Below are 22310 nucleotides of genomic sequence, written 5' to 3'. Positions count from 1 at the left end.
TAACAAGCTTTTGAATCTTGGCAGAAGAAAAAGCTTGGCCCACAATCTTCAGCAGCGAAGGTTTACAATAGGATGGTTGGCAAGGAAGCAGCTTTTAAAATCTATTAAAATAGTGAAGAGCCAGACGTGAATAATTTTAAGTGAATCTCTTGATCATCTATTTTATATACTAAAATCAGGGTTATGTGACTGTACTTACATAGGTTGCCTAGAGACCAGTCAGCCTTAATCCATTTTTGTTATTTATGGGACAAAGTGCTCTGACTCAACCTTATTTTCATTTGTATAAATCTGCGTTGGTTTCTACTTTATCAGATAGGGTCAAAGAAGAGAACCGTTTCTCATTTTTCCTGAGCAAAAATTGGCCTTGAAAAGAAACATCTATGCTATACTAGTCATGGCAGCAAGAAGCTTCTGTCTGGATCTAGATTACCTAAAATTATTAAGGAATGAATGCCTAGTGATAAAAATCCTTCCTCAGCCAACGTGACTCATTTCATACAATTTGTTGTGTTTTCTCTTGCCTCTTGGTAATATCTGTGGCCCCTTCTCTCATGCTCTGTATACCTTGGAAACCTGCACTTTTGGAAACTCTAAAGGGTGAGACACTTGTGTACTTTCTTGCACAAGTTACACTCATGTTACCACCAAGCCATTTGAAGTTTAGTGAAGACCCTATATCGTATTAGCGAAACTCTTCTCCTTCTGGCTAGCCAGTCTCTTGTATGCTTCCACGATCGGGTCCTAGGAAACCTCTACTTACCCTTCCCTGTTTTTGACCCATGCATTCCTCCTCTCAGTCCCTGAACTTGATTGCCTGTGGTCTAGTTGGGTACTACCACCTGCTGGTCATTTAGATAATGTCTCAACACTGACCACAAAATTCTAACTGCAGTCTTACCTATATTTGTACATCCCACAGTGTTTTACTGATAGTGAGTGCCCAATAAATATTTGTTGTGCAAATGAGTAAATGAAGTTCTACCTTTTTCCCCCTAAAACTTTCATTCAACAAACAATGTCTTCAGTATCAGGCACAGTGCTGGCCACTGGGGAAACATGAAAGGCAAGGATCTTAGCTTGGATGGACACAGTCTACTGGAGGATTCAGGCAAGTAAAGACCTAGTTACCTCGAGGGAACTGTCTCTAACATAGCTAGAGGTAAACAACACATGTCATGAGAGCACAGAGGATGGGCGAGTAAACCAATTGGTAAGAGTGGAGGACCCTCTGTGAGAGCTTTCTGGAGCAGACGGCACCTGAGGTAAGTTTTGGGGCATAAGTAGGAATTGTATAGGGAAGAAGAGGAGGGGAGGGCAGGCACAGTGTCATCAAAAACCTGCAAGTGACTGAAATAGCAGGGAGCATACCAGAATAGAGGGACGGGGTTATGTAGCACAGGCTGGAATGCATGAGACACAGAGTCCAGGCTGGAAAGAAGCGGGGGATGTGTAGCTCAGGAGAGAAAGGAAGCATTTAGCAAAGGTTGACAAGACAGAGAACATGGAGACCAGGCTGGAGAGGGAAGAAGAGGAGAGGCCATAGGGGGCTTCCTGTGTCATGACCAGACCTTTGCATTCATCTCATAGCTGATTAGAGGCAGTTGAAGTATTTAAGAGGGATAGTGATCTGGTCGGACTGGTTTGTTAGAAAAATCACTTTGGCAGAGGCGAGCGGAATACTTTGGTGGGTGAAAGGGATCAGAAGGTGGAAAATAAACTTGGAGACTATGGCAGGAATCCAGATGAGATTAGAGGAAGATGCAAATTAAGAAAGGTGGATGAGAAGAGGCAGGTACTACTAGAGTGGAATGGAAGGGCTTGGGGGCAGAGGGAGACGGCGATGCCATCCCCTGCATTTATTTCCTGTTTCTGCTGTAACAAGTTGCCACAAACCTGCTAGCTTAACAGAACACACATTAATTCTCTTACAGTTCTGGAGGTGAGACGTCTAAAATTGGTCTCAGTGGGCTGAAACCAAGAAGCGGGCAGGCTGCGTTCCTTCCGGGGGCTCTGGGAGGGAATCCCCCGCCTTATCTTCTCCGGTTTCTAGGGGCCACATGCATTCTTTAGCTCATGGCCCGTTCCTCTGTTTTCCAAACCAGCAACGCAGCATCTTCTTGCCTCACTGACCTCTGCTCCATCTCACATGCCCTTCTCTCACTCTGACCCCCCTGCCTTCTCTAAGACCCTTGTGATGACACTGCCCCCCTGATAATCTATATTAATTTGCTAGGGCTGCCATGACAGACTCAGTGGCTTAAACAACAGAAGTTTATTTATCTATTTATTTATTTATTTTTTACAGTTCTGGAGGCTGGAAATCTGAAATCAAGGTGTCAGCAGGATTGATTTCTTCTGAGGCCTCCTTAGATTGTGTAGGTGCTGTCCTCTCCCTGTGTCTTCACATGGTCTTCCTGCAATGTGCCTGCATCATAATTTTCTCTTCTTATAAGGAACCTAGTCATTGGATTAGGGCATATCCTAAGGACCTCATTTTAGTTTAACCACCTCCTTAAAGGCCCTATACATATTCAGAGGTACTGGGGGTTAGGGCTTCAGCATATGAATTTGGGTGTGGACACAATTCGGCCCATAACAGGATTCTTATCTTAATCACATCTGAGAAGTCTCCTTTGCCATGCAAAGTGACATATTCATGTAGTGTGGGGAATGGATGTGAACACCTTTAGAGAGGGGCCATTTTTCAGCCTGATACATCCCCCAAAATATAAAGTACAGGAGAAAAACCAAGTCTAGGGGTTGAGGCTGGATGCTGGAATTTATACATGCCAAACCTGGGATGCCTATGAAACAACCAAGGAAAGAATCTTCCAGGTGATTGAATTTCCTTGACTATAGAGAAAGGCACTACTCTCCACTCTGTGAACTGCATACAGTGTAGGGCCTAGTTATATATTAGGCTGGTGCAAAAGTAATTGCAGTTCTCATTGAAAGTAATGGCAGGCCGGGTGCAGTGGCTCACGCCTGTAATCCCAGCACTTTGGGAGGCCGAGGCGGGCAGATTACGAGGTCAGAAGATCGAGACCATCCTGGCTAACACAGTGAAACCCTGTCTCTACTAAAAATACAAAAATTAGCTGGTCATGGTGGCACGTGCCTGTAATCTCAGCCACTCGGGAGGCTGAGGCAGGAGAATCACTTGAACCAGAAAGTTGGAGGTTGCAGTGAGCCGAGATCGCACTACTGTACTCCAGCCTGGTGACAGAGTGAGACTCCGTCTAAAAAAAAAAAAAAGAAAAGTAATGGCAAAAACCACAATTATTTTTGCACCATTCTAATACAGTACTTTTCAATGATTTTCTTACCCCAGTTGGTCTTAGATTCCTAGCTAGATTGCAAGCCTGTTGGTGCTGTTGTCTTGTCACTCTGTTGTATCTAAACCACTCCAAAGCTCATTTTCTTAATTTGTGAAACAGCAATAATAGTACCTATTTCATAATGTGGTCTTGGGGATTAAATAGTGTGTATAAACTGCTAGTGCCTTTGACAGTGCCAGATAAACAGTAGTTACTATTATCATTATGATGCTCATAAACCTCCCCTATAGTGGTTGGCTTCGCTCTGGGCGTGTGGTAGGTTTTCGCTGTGCTAATGAGACGTATATCACATAACCTTTTCATGAAGAGTTTAAAGACTTGTCAGAGAGATAAGAATTTACCTAGGGTAAAAGAGAAGGAAATTGATGTGCTTTAGCTCACCAGGTTTGGCAATACAAATGTTAGAATGAAGATGATTAGAGACCTATTCAGCCACAGTGTTATTGGGTGCTTGATTTTAGGCACACAGTTCAATATCAAGATAAGAGGAAAAAAATTATTTTTGCATAAGACCGAGTATGTGCATGTGTTTAACAGGACACCCCTTCTTTCCCCTGCACTCAATTTTTTGCATATGGACATACATAATGAGATAGAAAGTTGCCAGGTTGCAGATTCTTTCTTTTGTAGGAGCTACGTGTTGGCTTAAAGTGAACAGATCATGTAACCCTGAATCTGCATTTAGCCTTGAATATAGATGAACTCTTTTGTCTCAGTGACACAAGTGACAGATCTGGCAAAGCACAAAGCTGAAGTTGCAAAAAGATGTAGACAACAGATTATACCGTAACAAGCATTTGATATAATCTATGAATTTTTTGATAACCTAAATCCTAATTTTCTTGCTAATATAACACTTAGATTCTTATCCATTTTGAATGCTTAGGTTTATGCCTTTCATGTCTTTTATTTATAGGCAGATCCTATCAGTAGATGAGAATCAGAGAGAAACAATAAATACATTTTAGCAAAAATAGTGTGGAGGGAAAATAGTTATTTTTCACAACATGTTTCATGTTAAAACATCTGACAGACAGCTTATTTTTTTTTGGCAAATTGCTAAGGATCCAGAAGGATTAGAAAGTCCTCTTCCTCATGTCATTTGTCTAAAATACTAATTGTCAGAACACTCCAAAACCTCCTGTGCTTGCCAGAGTTTTTTTTTTATTTTATTTTTATGATCAGAAAAAAATACAGTAATGTGCAAATCTGAATGCAAATTACCTCCTGTTTAATTACATTATGGGTGTAAATTACCCCCAATGCCAAACATTTCTGCCCTGGGTTCCAGAACTGTGTGTTGCAATTACATCTTTCGTGCTCCTTTAAATTTTGCAGTGGTAACAAATGTGTAATACCAATAATTATGAAAACCACTTGCTATGTGCAGCTAATTTAAAATCTAGGTTCATGATTCTATATTTGAAATGTGAAATTCAACCCTGTCAAATTTCCATCAACACTTAAATCTAAATGGTTCTTCTGTTCACGATGTCAGAAATAAGAAGTGACAAAGTTACCAAAGGCAAAGACTAAGACTCTGGGAATCAGTGAACAGGACAGCATCAGAAGGTTCGGTGACCTTGAACTTCCCTTGGCCTTAGTTTGCTCATCTGCCTAATGGGAGATGATATCTATTCTACTTAAATGAAACTGCTTTTTCAAAGACTAAGTGAGATCTTGCATTAGTTGGGTAAAAAGGCTAAGCTGATTAACGAGAGACCCAATATTACAGTGGCTAAAAGAACAAAGAAGCTTATTCTTCTTTTGTGTACTGATCCTGGTGGGGAGGTGGCCTGTTTTGTACTGTGTGGTCATCTTGGGGTTCTAGTTGGAAATGCGTCCACTATATCTGGGTTCAGAAAATGAGATTTTAATGAATTGATTGGGCCAGAGGGCATGCTTAGAATTCCGATATTATGGCACTCTGTTCTTGAATGTTTCATCCATTACTCACCTCCTATGCAGATTCTACCCACTAGACCACAGCTCCATTTCTGCTTTCTCAGGAAGACTTCATTGCCTCCTCTCTCCTCTTAAGTTCTCCCAGCATGTAGTTGGCATCATGTGATTTGGTAATTATCCCAGCTCGTATTGTTTTATATTGCATATGCAAAGAAATCTTGTTCCTGCAATTAAACTTTAGGCTCCTTGAGGCAAGGACCTCTTCTTACTGCTGCTTTATCCTTTTCCACTTTCCTCTTCTCACTGGGTATAAAAATAGCATGCAATGTACACGTCTTATAAATAGACATATCGAATTAAACAAAATCAAAGAGCACATTAGAGCTGTGATTTCCTAGACTCAGAGGAAACAGAGGGTTTTGACCCTTCTCCTTGTTTTTTATTAATAACATGGTTAGGTTTGCTTAAGTTTAGATTTTGGATTCCTGATGTCCTGATCAGACTTCTCTATGACATCACTTGGGAACTCTTTCCTAAGGCCCGAAGTGTAGGTCAGGTAGTCTAAAAACAAGCTGGCAAGAGCCTGGAATTGTGGCCCTCCAAGTATGTGACTTGCACTAGAATTAATTGTTGACAATGGCACTTCTGGATTCTCTCCATATTTCTGCTTGTCCCCCATATTATGAAGGCTGTATACAGCCCACATCACCTTTATAAAATACATTTTAACTAGAAACAATCACGGGGATAATTATGCATTTCTGCATTTCATTTACATAGTCAATGGCCAATTAATATTTGGTGACCAGATGGTAAACTGGAAAGTAATTGATCTTTTCCAATCAATATGTGGAAAACAGTTGACTTTGACCTTTTGGATTTGCTTATCTTGAGGTGTTGTATATACCACAAGCTGGGCATTACAGGCACCCATCAATTACATCGATTGCCCTTTGGATTTTCCCTTGCTGCTGAGCTGGAGTTGAAATCATGCATTGTATCTACTCTAAGCTGGTTTGCACAGAGGAAGAGAAAAAGGGAGGAAGTACTTTGGTGAGTGTTGATGTTTGCTAGGGACCATTGTGGACAGCTTGAACCTCAGTTTTCAGAGGAAGACTAAGAGGGGACGCCTTAAAAACTAGTGGTTTCTCTCAAGGAATCTGCCTCATTCCTGAGTGTCAAGGACAGTCGTAATGGGTTCCAATCACGCATTGCCTCTGAAATCAAAGTGCAGCATTTGATATCTTGACTGATTTCTTCTTGGCCTGTAACTCTGCTATTTTAGACAAATCTGCGTGGGCTCTTGATAGACAGGTAGTAAAAATAGCAACTGTGTCACATGTAACTTTTTCTAATTAAGCATTTACATCACATTTTGTATTTCTAAAGTGATTTGGAAGCACTCAGATTCTTTGCCAGTGACGATGCTTTTGTGAGCCATATTGGTGAAAGCATTTTAAAGCTACCTTAATGTAAAAGAGATTTGAGTGAGCAGCATTGGAACCCACTCTTGGGTCCTAGTTTTTTTTTGTTTTGTTTTTGATTTTGAGACAGAGTCTCTCTCTGTCACCCAAGTTGGAGTGCAGTGGCACAATCTCGGCTCACTGCAAGCTCTGCCTCTCGGGCTCAAGCTATTCTCCTGCCTCGGCCTCCTGAGTAGCTGGGATTACAGGCATGTGCCACCACGCCCGGCTATTTTTTTTTTTGTATTTTTAGTGGAAACGGGTTTTCACCATGTTGGCCAGACTGGTCTTGAACTCCTGACCTCGTGATCCACCCACTTTGGCCTCCCAATGTGCCAGGATTACAGGCGTGAGCCATCGCTCCTGTCCGGGTCCTACTTTTTCTTAGCTCCTGATTTGCTCTGCTTCAATTGATAAAGGAAAATGTAGAGTCTGAGGATGCAGAAAAGGCCTTTGAAAGATTAATTGACTCTAGGCGTAATGGTAACAAAATGGTTCTAGGTAGATGAAAATTATCTTGCTCTAAAAAACTATATTAAGAGGAGAAGTCTACATTTGAATTAAAAAGAAGCATTTTCTTAAGTGGGTGAATAAAAGGCTACTAAAAATACAGGAGTATCTCTTGGGGTAATGCTAACTAAATACCTCATTAAAAATCACAATGTAGAAAATTTACCCCCAGAAACGTTGATACCTTTCTCCTTGGAACCTAATGAAAGATCCTGAAACATTATTATTTATCCCATTCTTTTCCATCTAGTTTATAAGAAGATAATTATTTCCTTTCACGTACTATTCCTCTGGTTTCACTTTTGGTCATTGTTCATCATATTTTGGGATAACTTGTAGTTCTTACAATTTAAAAATTACCTCACTTTTTTTCTAGTGCCTAAACCCTTTCTTTGCCTTGTACCAATTAGGTCACTAAAATAAAAATTGTTCCAAAACATGGTTATTTGTAATTTGAGCCACCTCACTGCTCAAATCACTCCGTGATTTTTGTCAATTTCATCTTAATAAACTGCCTCACATAATTGTTTTTTAATTCACTCGCTCATTTATTCATTCAGTCAAACAGTCAGTTACCATTCCTTGGAGTCCTATAATGATTAATATGTTGGGCTGGGAGCTGTGGGTTTTTCCCATAGGCCCCAGGGTGAAGGGCTGGAAGTTAAAAAGTTTAAATCTGAATATTGTCGGACAAGTTTCTGATTGTCAATGAAGGGTTGTTTCTTTTTCAGAATGTAAAAGTGACTAAGTATAGAGTCCTTCTACAGTTCAAAGCAACTGCTATCCCATTTTCTCTTACAGTATGCTAGACAGTGTGGTCATCATTGGAAAATTAGAAACAAATGTTACTTAACCTCTGTTCTGAAGAAGCCACAGTGGAGACGACATTGTGATATCATCAGGTGGAGAACTCCAGCTAGGAGCAATATATAGAAAGGTCAATCATGTTTGAGACACTTTATGTAGATTTGCTTTAATCCTCCAGTTGACACTGTAAGGCCAGTATTGTTGTTCCCATTTTAGAGATTAGAAAATAGGCTCCAAGAAATGTGTCACAGCTAGTAAACCAAAGAGCTGGAACTGGAACACATTTTTCTCACATATATGATTTTTCTTGTGGATTCGTCAGTTCACGCCAATCTGGGGAATACTCTGGAGTTAGCATGACAAAAATAAAACACAGTCTGTATTTTTCTGGTTCCTTCCTATAAGCCCGGAGCCTAGCCCCACCCCTGCTCAAGTCTTCTGTCTGGATCAAGTGACATGATCAGATGGGTGAGTGTGTATTTGGGGGCTGGTGTGGATATAAGGGTGGGCTGGGAAGAGGTGCGTGGGCATTTTCTCTAGTTTGTGAGTGCTACCTTCACTCATTCATCTATTGGAGCACGTCCATTCCTCCCTCACTGAAGCCATTTTTCCTTTGCACTTCTGCAGTCTCTGTGCGGAGGCTGGTGGGTGGAATTATCCTATGCCTGCTGGGGCGATATGCTCAAGTGTAATTTGGCCACAAACCCACATGGTCAGTTTTGTTCTGAAAATCTGCTGATTTTCATATGTTGCTTCTCTCATCCTAGGATTATGCCATTTTCTGGAGGGTCACTGGGCTGGGAGGTCATCTGAGAATTCCCACAGCATGATGAGCTTAAAAACCACTGAAGTTGCATAAGCCCCCAAAGCTACAAGATTTATGTACTCTGACTTCTCCTTTTTAGGTGATCAAGGGGTTAGGAGGTTGAGTGAGAGGAATGAGGCTACCAACGTGGGTAAAATACAGACCAGTACCTGGGTAGATCTGGATATACAGGGGACACATAGCTTGGTGTATGTTCTGGAATTCAGTTTACTAGTTTGAAGCCTACTTTCATTTTGTAAGATGGTAAATTAAAGACATTAAGTTGTAAGAGCTTTTACGTCTTTATGGATAAATGGACCCTGAGTACTAAATTTTGACCTTGAACTGCTTAAGACTTCTCCAGGATGATCTGCTGATCAGTAGCACTCAAATATCTGAAACCAAACTCTTGGTCTTCTCTCACCACTCTTCCTTTCTCTATTCATGTCACCATAATTTTCCCATCATTCTTGTCTGAAATCTGGGTATCCTATTTGATGCTTCCCTTCCTAGTTTTCCTACCATCAAATCTGTGGTCTAGTCCTGTCGTTACATAGATAACATTTCTTCCTAGACTTCACTCAAGATGTATCTGTCAGATAACAAAAATGTCCTCAGCATCAAGGCAGATTTGGGACCGGCACACTGTGTGTCAAGACAGTCCACCCACAGTATCTATGTCAACAGGGACAGAGAATGACCTGCCCACTCCTAGTCTCTTTATGCAAAAGACAGCCTGAATAATCAACTTCTTGATGTTCTTCTACATTTTCTGAATTTTTTTTTTTTTAGGGGAAAACCCTCTTCTTGATATTAGCAGGGCTTGTCCATTTATGCCTCTGATCCACATAGAATGCTGTCTGACATAAAAATGTTGGATCACAAGTAAGATTTGTTTAGCTTTGTCTGGCCAAATCATAGGCTCTTGGCAGCATTAAGAAAATAGATTCAAGATCATCTGGTCTCAGTTTGTACGTGAAAAAATGGAAACGTTAAATGACTTGTTCAGGTGTATTTACCTAGAAAACAGTTGATTTTGGAATCCAAATGCCTGTCTCCTAATTCCAGAGATGGGACTTTGTTTATTTGACACCCACTTTTGTTTATCTTCTAAGTTGCAGTGTGAGGAGTGCAGTGCAGTATGTGATGGAAGAGAACCAGCATGTATGTGGTGGGGTGAAAGACAGACAGAGGTGTATGAATTCACATTCTTCTGCTATGCACAGTCAGCTATAGGCACCTGTAAGTACAGTCTCCAAGGCCACTTTGCTCATATGTAAAAAAAAAGAAAAGAGAAAGGAAAGCACCAGGCTTTCTTTCTCAGTTTTCTTTTTGCTATAAATATCAGAGGCATAGAAACCCTTTATTTATCAAATATTTATTGAATCAGCTCTGTGACAGGCACTGTGAGAGGAGCCGGAGATGCAGACTTGAGTAAAGACGTCTCAACCCCCAGGAGTTCAAAGCCTAGTTCACCTTCTCCTCACACTCACTGAAGACAGACAAATCTTAATTTGTAAAAAGCCTGATTTATTGAACAGAATAATGACAATTGAGAGGTGGAAGGGGTCTTAATATATATTATTTAGTCTGAACTTATAATTTCACAGGTAAGGAAACGGACCATAGCAAAGTTCTGATCTTCCAAAAGGCCAGAACTTGCTTCTTAGCATTTGAGTCAAACCTAGAATTCAGATTTCCTGGATCCTAGGCACAATTTTTAAAATTATACTCTATTTACCTCAAAGTGGGCTGAGAAAATGGCTGAATAGCTGTTTTCAGAAACGGAAAAATCAAGTGAGAAACTGAAAACAAAAACCCATGACTGGCCCCTGTAGGCAGAGTTGAGTGGGGTCTGGACACAGTTTGTAGTTTGTTTTTAAGTTTATCAGGAATTTCTAATGTGCAGCCTATGTTGAATAATGATGATAGTAGAAGCTATACAGGATATAAAGTGAATAAGACATCTCTTGATCTCCAGAGACTCCTTTTATTTTATTTTTTAAAGGACAGGGTCTTGCTCTGTCACCCGGGCTGGAGTGCAGTGGCATAATCATGGCTCACTGCAGCCTCAAACTCCAGGACTCAAGAGATCCTTCCACCTCAGCCTCCCAAGTAGCTGGGACTACAGGTGCATGCCACCACACTTGGCTAATTTTTAAATTTTTTGTAGAGACTAGGTCTTGCTATGCTTCCCAGGCTGGTCTCAAACTCCTGGCTTCAAGTAATCTTCCTGCCTTGTTCCCCCAAAGTGTTGGGGTTACAGGTGTGAGCCAGCACGCCCGGCCTAGTTGCTCCCTTCTAATGTTATGTCTACCATGGCTCTGATAAAAATATATCAATGTAAAGTAAAATCATTTGCATTTTAATCTTGCCAATTAATTCTGTAGAGTTGTAGCTTTTTACTTTATCAGTGATTGTTTCTTGAAATTGAGTTGGATCTTATTTATATGCCTATATTATGTCTCAATTTTAATAGTAGACTTAATTAGATTTCAAGGATAGAGTTTATTCCACTTTCCGAATGAACTTACTCTCTGATTTAATTGTAACATTGGAAAGTTGGGTGGCTCTGGTGAAATGTAGTCTTCCAATTGAAAAAAAAAAAGAAAAGAAAATGAGTATCTTTAAACTATGAGGAGATCAAAGCCTAAACATAATTGATAACAAACATCTTTCAACCTTGTCTTCTGTGTTCTACCCGAACTATCTCAGTGTGTTTGGGCTGCTGTTGCAAAATACCATGGACTTGGTGGCTTATAAACAACAGAAATGTATTTCTCACAGTTCTGGAGGCTGGGAAGTTCAAGATCGAGATATCTGGTGAGGACCTGCTTCCTGGTCCATAGACAGCTATCTTCTTGCTGTCTCTTCACATGGCAAAAGGGAAGAGAGATCTGCTCTGGGGTCTGATTTATTTATGTATTTATGTATGTATTTATTTATTTAGAGATGGAGTCTCGCTCTGTCGTCCATGCTGGAGTGCAGTGGCGCGGTCTCAGCTCACTGCAAGCTCCACCTCCCGGGTTCACACCATTCTGCTGCCTCAGCCTTCTGAGTAGCTGGGACTACAGGCGCCCGCCACTATGCCCGGCTAATTTTTTTTGTATTTTTAGTAGAGATGGGGTTTCATTGTGTTAGCCGGATGGTCTCGATCTCCTGAACTCATGATCCGCCCACCTCGGTCTCCCAAAGTGCTGGGATTACACTTTGGGAGTGCTGGGTCTGTTTTATAGGGACACTAATCTCATTCATGAAGACTCCACTCTTATGAGCTACTTACATCCCAAGGCCTCACCACCTAATGTCATCATACTGGGGGTTAGGATTTCAACATATAAATTTTAGAGGGCACAAACGTTCAGTGAATAGCATCAACCTAGACAACTCTTTAATTATTCATTGGTTTTCTTCCTTGTGGTTAGAGCACAAGTAGGGGTCTTAGGGGTTGAGATGAGGGGCACTTGCTTCATCATGGGACTCTGTCAAATATGTAAAGGAGCAAATTTCCCCTTGTTATCAGTAGCTCCTTAGCTCCCTTGGTTCACACTAAGCTTTCTCTTGACTGCCCATATTTCAGACAGTAACCAGCTACCTTCTGACTTCTCATTCTACATCCATAGTTTACAGAATTTTACTGATATGTCACTAAAGAAAACTTTTTGGGTAGGACCCCAAAAGTTACCTATGCGAAGCTGCAAATTAGAAATAAAAACCTGTATGACATAGGTAAACCTTTGCAGTGCTGGTTTCATTAATGCTTACATTAACTGCATGTCTCAAAGTTAAATCTAATCGACTTGTTTAAGACAAAGCCAGCCTGTGGGCTCCGTGGTAAGTCTGTCCTATTCCAAATTTCTTTTTTTTTTTGAGACGGAGTCTCTGTCTGTCACCCAGGCTGGAGTGCAGTGGTGCAATCTTGGCTCACTGCAACCTCGGCCTCTTGGGTTCAAGTGACTCTCCTGCCTCAGCTTCCTAAATAGCTGGGGTTACAGGTGTGCTCCACCAAACCCAGCTAATTTTTGTGTTTGTAGTAGAGACGGGGTTTCACTATATTGGTCAGGCTGATCTTGAACTTTTGACCTTGTGATCCGCCTGCCTCAGCCCCCAAAGTGCTGGGATTACAGGCGTAAGCCACCACGCCCGGCTTCCAAATTTCTTAAGCTGGCTACTGTGTACATGGTTTGCTTTCCCCAAAGGACATTGTTTGTGAGTTCAAGGACAGATCCTTACTTGAAAACAGCTCTCCGACTGGCTCGTTGGTGACGTCTGAAACTGTACAGTGAAAGGAACTTTAAAAGCCTGCTATTAGCATAAAGTACTTAATTGAACTTTGACACCTTAGCAGTAGCAAATATTATTATAGAAAAACAAGAGGGATTTGTAATGATATGGATAAAACAGTGATAAGAGACAGGTACTCTGTCTACTTGGTGAGAAAATGTCAGTGACTATCGTAATGATGACTATTGAGCGTACATCAGTTGGGGAAAAAAGATTGGAAAAACCTTTGGGAGCTTGGCAATAGCTTGAAAGTCTAGAAAACAGGAATCTTCTGACAGATGTCATGAAACATATTGAGTCAATTTTAGGACTACAATGACTTATTTAAAAATATTTAAAAATATTTATTTGCTATTTCCCTGTAATAATCCATTCCAATTGCATAATCATTTATAACTTACAAATAATTCTTGCTTCTCAATTTCATTTTGTCCTGTCGGCATCTTGGTGATGTTAACTACTTCTGTTTTATAGATAAAGAGACTGAGCCTCAGAGACCCTAAATGATGCTTCACGGCCCCAAGGTTAGTAGAGTAATCAATCTGAGGCCATTTCTCCTAAACGGGGGGGGAGGCCAAGGCTTTTCTCACGATTCTGCATTCTGCGGACACTTTGGATGGCCGTAATTTCATGTGAATCTTACTGTGTCCCACGTTGATTGGAAGGTACCGTGGCCAGGGGCTATGCTGACCCTTCTCATTGGTTTCTCCAAGTGTCTACAGTGGGGCATCTCAGTCTTGGTGGCCCAATAAAATCCCTGAGGCTCGAGGCTCACTCTGAGACATTCTGATTTAATTTGCCGAAGATTTAGCCTGGGTATTAGTATAATTGTAAAAATCTCCCTGGGTGATGCTGATGTGTACTATAAACCAGATTCTAATGGGCAGGATCACCGGTTTATAGTAATGGCTCTCAGTATGCCAGAAATAGGGGTAGGATGTTTGTTTATGAGTGTGTGTGTGTGTGTATGTGTGTGTGTGTACCCATGCCCACCAGATTCACCTACCAGACTTTCAAAGAATATTCTGAACAAGCCTCTCTCCCCTGTGTGTATCAGAGATATTGTCTTTGTTCATTACAGTGTGATGGGGTCAGGAGAGAAGGGAGAAGGGTGTTAGATAGAGATTTGTATTTTGAAAAAAATTATAGATGATTTTATTAATGACCTGCCTTCTTGCACCATAAAAATACTTCTTGTGATTGTGAAAACATAAAGTACCCTCAATGGTTAATTAACAAACTGACTGATTTTTCTTGTTCACACTGTCCAACTACTTGAAACAGGTAGAGTTGTGCATCCTAAGAGCTGAGGAAATGAGGGTGCAGAGAGGAAAGTTACCCTTTGTCAGGGGCAGAATGAACTGCAGAGTGAATCTTTCTGAAAGACTTGACTTCAGGGACAAATCTTCAGGAACTGAAGGGAGATTATCATCTTTATCAAAGCATTCTGGCTACCAAAATATTTTCGGAGGGTTGTCTGGTTCAGTCGTTCACGCAGCAACAATTTATTGCATGTCCAATATGTGCTAGGCACCTGCCTCAGCACTGAAGATGAAATGGTGAGCAAAGCAGATGAGTGCTAACTTGTGGTTCCAGAAAGTTCGATTATTGTATGGAAAGAATGCTTCAGAGAGCCCTTGAGGGCTTGCAGGTGGCTCACAGCACATCTCAGCATCTGTGGTTGCAAGAGCAAGGTTCGGGGTGGCTGGCTAGAGTCAAAAGAACTAGTGACAAAGTTAGCCAAACGATGCCAGCTCCAGGGGAACCAGCAGCCTGGAGTGTGAGACAATTGGGGCTGAACTGCAATGGACAGTTAGGAAAACATTTCTACAGTCAGCCCTGCCAGTTTGCAGGTTCAGCTCAGTAGCCAGATTAGGAATTAAATATGCAGACAGTTCCCTCTACTGGGAAGATGCTATTACTGCATACCAAGCGCCAGGTGGAAACAGAGATGGCAGTGAGATTTTCTGGTTTCTGAGAGGCACCCCAGTGAAAGTACAGATCACCCCACAACTCTTGCGCATTTACCCCTGGCTCCTTTATTACATTTCTCTTTTTACTTTATCTGGCCATCACACTGTCTTTTCAGCCAATCGCCTGATAGTACTGAGCGTGCACTGGGATGGGACAAGGAGCTCCTGTCTGGAAGGTGCCTGTTGTCTTGTTGGGGAGACCAGGCATGCATACAGAAACCAGCTAAGAAGAGCTCTCATGTGTGTGCCTCTTTCAGTTTTTCCTTTGAAAAGGCTTCTTTCCTCTTCCAGTTTTCTCTTGTCCCCCTGAATCCATCCTCTCATAATCTCCAGCCTAGACAAAGACAGTAGCCCAAGGCCTGTTCTGTGCCTCTGTTCTCTCATCGTAGCCAGGTCATCTTGCCGTGCGCCCTTTCGTTATGCCCCTCACTTGCTTAATTTAAGAGCCCAGACTTGTGTGGACCCCTCTTAGTTACGAATTACTTTGAAAGTGACTGCTTATTGTCTGTTCCTCTAGCAAGGTGTAAACTCATTAAGAGCGAGAAGTGATTCTGATGGAGAGATAGGCACATAGGTATTTTCTCTATTACTTTATGTTGAAAGTCCTTCTATCTTAGTCTTTTTTCTTTTGCTAGAGGGCAGGGACCTTATTTAATTCATCTGCGTTTCCTTAACATTTACTACAGTACCTGCTAATACTTGGGTCTCAATGAACATTCTGATAGAAATTCTTGAACAAAGATGTTGATAACAGCATTATTGATAATTTACTTAAAAATGAAAATGAAAAAATGTATTCAAACATAGAGGAACAGGTAAGTGAATAATGTTATCTCCATGGTATGGCCAGTTATTAGTCAATAAAATTATACTTTGAGGGATGTTCAAATTCGTGGTGATAAGTTTCTCGTATCATGGTAAATTAAAAAAGGAAGCTGTTTAAAAATTGAGCTAACCTGTACAAAATAGGCACAAAAAGAGTGTTGGAAGGAAATACTAAAAAATGTTAACAGTGGATCTCTAATTTCCTGTGGGTCCATTTTTTTTTCTATAATGAGGTTATATTACTTCTTCAGTCAAAAAAACAGCTATTACTAAATTCCATGGTATAATCAGTCCATGTCCATTTTTTTTTCAAGGCCATTAGGATTCCCTGTTGCATATAGAATGAAAACCAAATTGCTTTGTTTGGCAATTTAGACTAGGCTCAATAACTACCATTTAGCTTCATTTTTTTCCAGTCTTCTTTTTCTATATTCCATATTTCAGTCATATTAAATTTCTTAATAGTTTGTATTTTAAAACAATTTTATTAAAAATGCATACCCAATGATAAAAATTTGGAAAATTCTGAAAAGCATAAGGATAAGCGAAAAGTGGCTGTGAGATAGACACTATCAATATTTGTCAATTTCCTGTCTTCTTATATATATCAGAATTAATTTGCTTGCATATTTATATTCACATATGTTTTATATATAAATACTTTGCCACATATATGTAATTCTGCATATTTTGTCTTTCACTCAAAAAGCATGTTTTCTGATTGCATTACAATTTATTGAAAATTGTTTTTGGCGAATAATCTCTCTCCTTAAATGATCTCATGGACTTCGTTGAGTTTAAATGTATATCTCTGGCTGAGAATTTTCTTTTTTGCTTAATACCTTCCTATCAATTACCAGTTGGACATCTACATTTGTTACTGGCCAGGTCCAGGTCCATTCTGCCCACATGGAGTGAATCAATCACTGTGGCATAGGTTTTGCAAAAGAGGAAAGCTTTATCTGTAAGGCCACCAAGCAAAGAGGTGAGAAAACAGCTGTCAAATCTGTCTCTGTGAAGATAAGGCTTAGGGATATTGACAGTTTAGGGGAGTGGGTGGTCTAAGGGATGGGAAGAGGTGGTTGGTAGTGGGGGCAAATGAAGTAACCAATTCATTCTACACGAGTGTAGTCAGAGTTCATGGCATTTCATAGGACATATGTACAGAAAATGGTGGTGTTAGCATGATCTGGAGGAGTTTTTTGCCCTCTGATGTCAAAAGGCCACCTCTCGGGTACTTGCGCAGGCCCAGTTGAAGGGTTAGTGGTCTCAACCAGTTTGAATGAGATAGGAGGTGGCCCAAGTTCCTGAAAAACAACTGAATCTACTGTTGCCATGGTGACCTATGAATGTTATCTATACAGTAGCCAGTGAAGGTTAAGTTTCAGTGTTCAGCGGTGTGGCCTTTAGCTGCTACAGCCTTCAGCTTCACAGAAAAATGAAGAAAAAAATAATGAAAAACAAGCAACCAAAAGCAAGTAGGCAGGCAGCCCTGATCAAATTAACCCGTTGGTTTCACACTGATTGGTATTTCAAATGTAACATGCTGTAAATTGGACCCAATCCTGCTTCTCCTCAATTCTTCCCAATTTAGGAGTTGAGCACGTCCATTGACCAAGTCACTCCTGAGAGAAACTCCGAAGTTATACTTGACATCTTTACTTCCTGTCGGGGGTTGAATTATGTCATCTCTCCTTTTCCCCCACAAAAAAGACATTCCCAATAAGGTCACATTCACAAGTCCTGACCCCCAGTCCTTGTGAATGTGGTCTTATTTGGATATAGGGTTCTTGCTCATGTAACCAAGTTAGATAAGCTCATAATGATTTGGGTGGGCCCTAAAGCCATTGACTGGCATCTTTATAAGGGAAAAAAGAATGAGATTTGGATACAGAGTCTCAGAGGCGACCTAGAGGCAATAGGGCCATGTGAAGATGGAGGCAGAGACTGGGGGGATGCATCTGCAAGCCCCAGAGTGCCAGGAGCCACCAAAGCTAGGAGGAGGCGAGGAAGGATCCTCCCCAACAGCCTTTGGAGGGAGCATGGCCCTGCCAACACCTTGATGTTTGGACTTCTGGCCTCCAGAACTGTGGAAAATATGTTTCTGTTGTTTTGAGCCACCAGGTTTATGTCGCCCAGGCTGGAGTGCAGTGGCGTGATCTTGGCTCACTGCAACCTCCTCCTCCCCGGTTCAAGTGATTCTCCTGCCTCAGCCTCCCGAGTAGCTGGGATTACAGGCACCTGCCACAGTGCCTGGCTATTTTTGTATTTTTAGTAGAGATGGGGTTTCACCATGTTGGCCAGGCTGGTCTCGAACTCCCGACCTCGTGATCCACCTGCCTCGGCCTCCCAAAGTGCTGGGATTACAGATGTGAACCACCATGCCTGGCCTTCTCTTTTTTTTTTTTTTTTTTTTAAACACTATTCCCCAGTATAAACCACCTTCCTGTATGTCTCTTCCATGCCACTCTAATAGCCTTCCTAATGACCTCGCTCTCATCCCAATCGTTATAACAGCCCCTGTGAGCTTCCAACAATGGGTCTCCCATACCAGGTCTTTCAATGGCTTCCTATTTCACCTGGGAGGTGAACAGGAATCCCTCAAAATGCTAAATGATCCTCCTCCTGCCCCCTGGCCAGCCCATCACCTGCTGTTTCCCCTGCTTGCCACTCGGGCCACCTTTTAGGTCCTCAAATGCTTTAGTCTCCTGCCCTCCTCAGGGCCTTCACACATGCTGCTCCCTTAGCCTGGAGTGCCCTTGCTCCCACCCTTCCTGGCTAACTCCTAACTGCTGCTCACCCTTCTGTTCTTGGAAAGGCCTCTCCAGACTACCTCATATATATTACATTTCTGTTGTCATCTCTCATGACACTGAATACGTCTCCATGGCCTTATCCCAGATGGCACTTTATCTTTACTTTTGTGACAGTTGGCTTATTGTCCACTGCCCCACTGTCCTAGCTTCTCCTCTGATCTTTATTTTCATCTACTAGAGCAGTTCCTGACTCAAAGTGAATGCTTTGAAACTAAATATTCAATTAAACATGTTCCCTCTGACTGCACCTCAAGGTTATTGAGAGGACTCACAATAGACAATGCTTAAACCCATCTGTAGGTCTTGAGGCTTTGAAAGAGGCTGATGTTCCTGTGAATATGATGGTGAGCAAAAGCAAAGCTGGTTAAATATGACCTCTTAGAGGAGGTCAGTGGCTTAGAGTGAGGGCTCTGGAGTCCGTTGCACTTGGATTTGAACGCCAGTTCTGCTATTCATAAATCTGTGACCCAGGGCAAATTGTACCCATCATTGGTAAATTAGGTTAATCATGCCTACCTCCCAGAATTGTAGGGATTCACTGAAAGAGTAAATGCACACAGTCAGTGATCAGTAGAACACAGCTGCTTTTATCCTCCTCATTTTTGCCATCAAACCATCATTCCTAAGACTGTGTTTTCCCACTTGAAGGTTGCTGGGGAGTTCCTTGTACTGTGTTTGGGCCTGCAGTGCCTGCCTAAACCATTTCTGATGAAGCCACACCTTTGGGTACCATGCTTTGTCCCACCTGCCCATCTCAGGCAGAGACGGTCTCTGCCTCCCAGGCATTCCAGACTGTTCCTGGCCTTGGCTTCTGGTCTCCCTCTGAGGGCTGTCATGCTGCAGCCAGTCCCAGCGAGTGCCAAGCTTTAGCCCGGACACCAGAGAGTGAGAACTCTGGTGAGAGGCTCGTGGCAGGAAGGAGGAGGCTTGTGGGAAGAGGTGGAAAGGGTAGGGTGGGGGGTGGAGAGTGCAGGTGAGGAGCGGGAATTAAATCCAGCTTTTGACTCTGTAAAAATTTCTCCAGGAGGAGTAGTCTTTCAAAGGATGGTTCCCAGAGTGACAGCCTGGGCTAATTGCCTGGAGAAATAAACGAGAGGACAGGCAATGAATAAAAGCCAGCTCTCAGCAGGAGTCTGTGTATCACATCCTTCCTTTTCACATTTCATGTTCATATTTAAAGCTCCCATCCAAAGACCCATAAAACAACAGTCTCTACCGGTAATGATTTCCTGGAGGCCCCCTGGAAAGCATTAGAAAAGATGTTTCCTTTTAATAGGCTTTTCGGGGAAGAGAAAATCAATAATTTCTAGGCAGATGCTTTACAGATGCAAATTTATATTATCCAAATACTTCTGGTTACTACCCTATTTCCTCTAAGAAATGGCTACATGTTAATGTTGTCTCTGGTAAAGACAGACAATGACTTGCAGTTCTCAATATGGATACAATGAAAGACATGCTCAAGGTAGTAGATATCTTGCAGAGCCTTCTTACGTGGTCTTAGTTACATCTAGCTGCTTTTGGCTATTGCAAATAAATTTCTTCATGTGATTTACGTAATGGAATATTTAATAGAATTATTCTTTTTAAGACCCTGACAAATTAAACCAGTACCTAATGCAGATAGCTCTACATTTAATAGAGGCTTGACTAATGGGTCTGTAATAAAGATACACTGTATTATAAGGACCTGGGAATTGAGGTATAATCAGAAGATGAGTTTTCTAAGAACACTGCTCTTCAATCAAGTTGTAAGTTGCTTTGAAAAATCAAATTCATTAGTGGCCAGCCATGGTTCTACAATCTGCAGATGTTGTTTTCTCTTTTCTCCATCTTTGCATATTTTATTCTAATGATCCTCCATCTGTTCTTTCTTCTGAGAAATGGGCTAAATTTCAGAAAATACAAATCAGAGATGAATGTAAAACAAAGGTGTCTCTCATATTTTAACACACCCCATCTCTCCATGCTATCCCACAGCGCAGCCCCCACCATGCTTCATACCATTAGTCTCTGTTCCCTCTACTTGGAGAAGACCTTGTCCATTCCAAAGTGAAGTGAAAAAAGAAATGTAGGAGGGGAAACCTGGACATTCCATGGAGGTGACTGGGGGTGGTTCAAAAGAGCTCCTTACCCAGAGTGATGGGCTTGACATTTTGTCCTTACTGTTGTCCACTGAAAGGTTAAATAACAGGTAGTATAACTTACATAATTTTAAAGTTCTTTTTATTTTGAGCCAAGGTGGAGTACTAACAGCCCAGGAAATACGGACTCAGCACAAACTAAGAATGTGTCCCAGAGTGACCTATACAAGACATAGTATTTTTTTAATTTTAATTTTTTTTTTATAACATGGGGTCTCTCTCTGTTGCTCAGGTTGGAGTGCACTGATGCAATCATAGCTCACTGCAGCCTCAGCCTCCTAGGCTCAAGCAATCCTCTCATCTCAGCCTCCTGAGTAGCTAGGGCTACAGGTGTGCACCACCATGCCTGGCTATATATATATATATATATTTTTTTTTTTTTTGGTAAATTTTTTTGTAGAGATGAGGGTCTCACTTTGCTGCCCAGGCTGGTCTCCAACTCCTGGCCTCAAGCAATCCCCCTGCTTTGGCCTCTCAAAGTGTTGGGATTAGAGGCATGAACCACTGTGTCTAGCCATAAGACGTGGTCTTTATATGTTTTGTTCATAGAAAATGGAAGAATGGGGGTAGTGAAGTAAAGGTGATATTTTTATAATTTTGATTGGTGCACAGTGACGTTAGATATAAGACAAAACAAATACATGGTCAGCACATATAGGTTAATGAGCATGTAGATGTGTTAGGGTCTAGAGAGGGATGATTGATTTTATCTTGCCTTTATGTTCTAATGAACAAAATTATAATCAGTATCTGTCGATAAAATATTTGACAGACTCTTGCTTTGCAGATGAGAGTTCAGATTTAATTTATAAGGCCTAGTTTTTATTACCCATATGTCTCACCTATAGTCATCTTGGGTCACTTTATTTTATTTATTTAACATTTTATTCTAATTTTCCTTTTCTTGACACTGTTGCTAATCTGTGGATGACTTTGGGCAGGTCCTTTATCCCCTACATTAGTTATCTCTCTGTATTAGTTATCTACTGCTGTGTGGCAAATTACCTCCAAATCTAGCAGCTTAAAACAATAAAGGCTTATTATCTCAGATTCTTTCTTTTTATTTCCTTTTTAACAAATAGGATTTGCACCAGGATCACATAATTTCTAAGGGTTAGGAATCTGGAAGCTGCTTTGCTGGGTGCTTTCAGCTCAGGGTCTGTCCTTGCTCTTCCCACTGGCCTGCTTACAATTCCCATCACCAGCCACTACCTTTAATAAGGGCACTGACACTACCAGAAAATAAAATACTTTTGGAAGAGACATTTGGAAGAAGAAAAGTTAATGTAATGTACGATTGTCAGCTCCTAGTGCTCCCCTCCAAACCAGCTGAACACGTTTTGGCTCCTTCGCACAGGTGAGAGGCCACGTGGCAAATGCAAAGTGCCTAGAGTGTAAAGTAGCAGAACGCTGCCTTAAAACCCCAGCTTCCCCACG

The 22310-nt window shown here is 41.4% G+C and overlaps 1 long non-coding RNA gene across 1 annotated transcript in view; it reads left to right on the top strand.

Moving 5' to 3' along the window:
• The window catches only part of LOC134731058 (uncharacterized), a 772118-nt gene that overhangs the window by 15331 nt on the left and 734477 nt on the right, over window positions 1-22310 (top strand). The gene's annotated exons all lie outside the window — the stretch shown is intronic.

The sequence above is a fragment of the Pan paniscus genome, chromosome 7 (genome assembly GCF_029289425.2).
Source record: "Pan paniscus chromosome 7, NHGRI_mPanPan1-v2.0_pri, whole genome shotgun sequence".
In the NCBI taxonomy this organism is placed as follows: Eukaryota; Metazoa; Chordata; class Mammalia; order Primates; family Hominidae; genus Pan; species Pan paniscus.
Note: the sequence above shows the minus strand (reverse complement) of the source record. Positions and strands in the feature narration are given on the sequence as shown.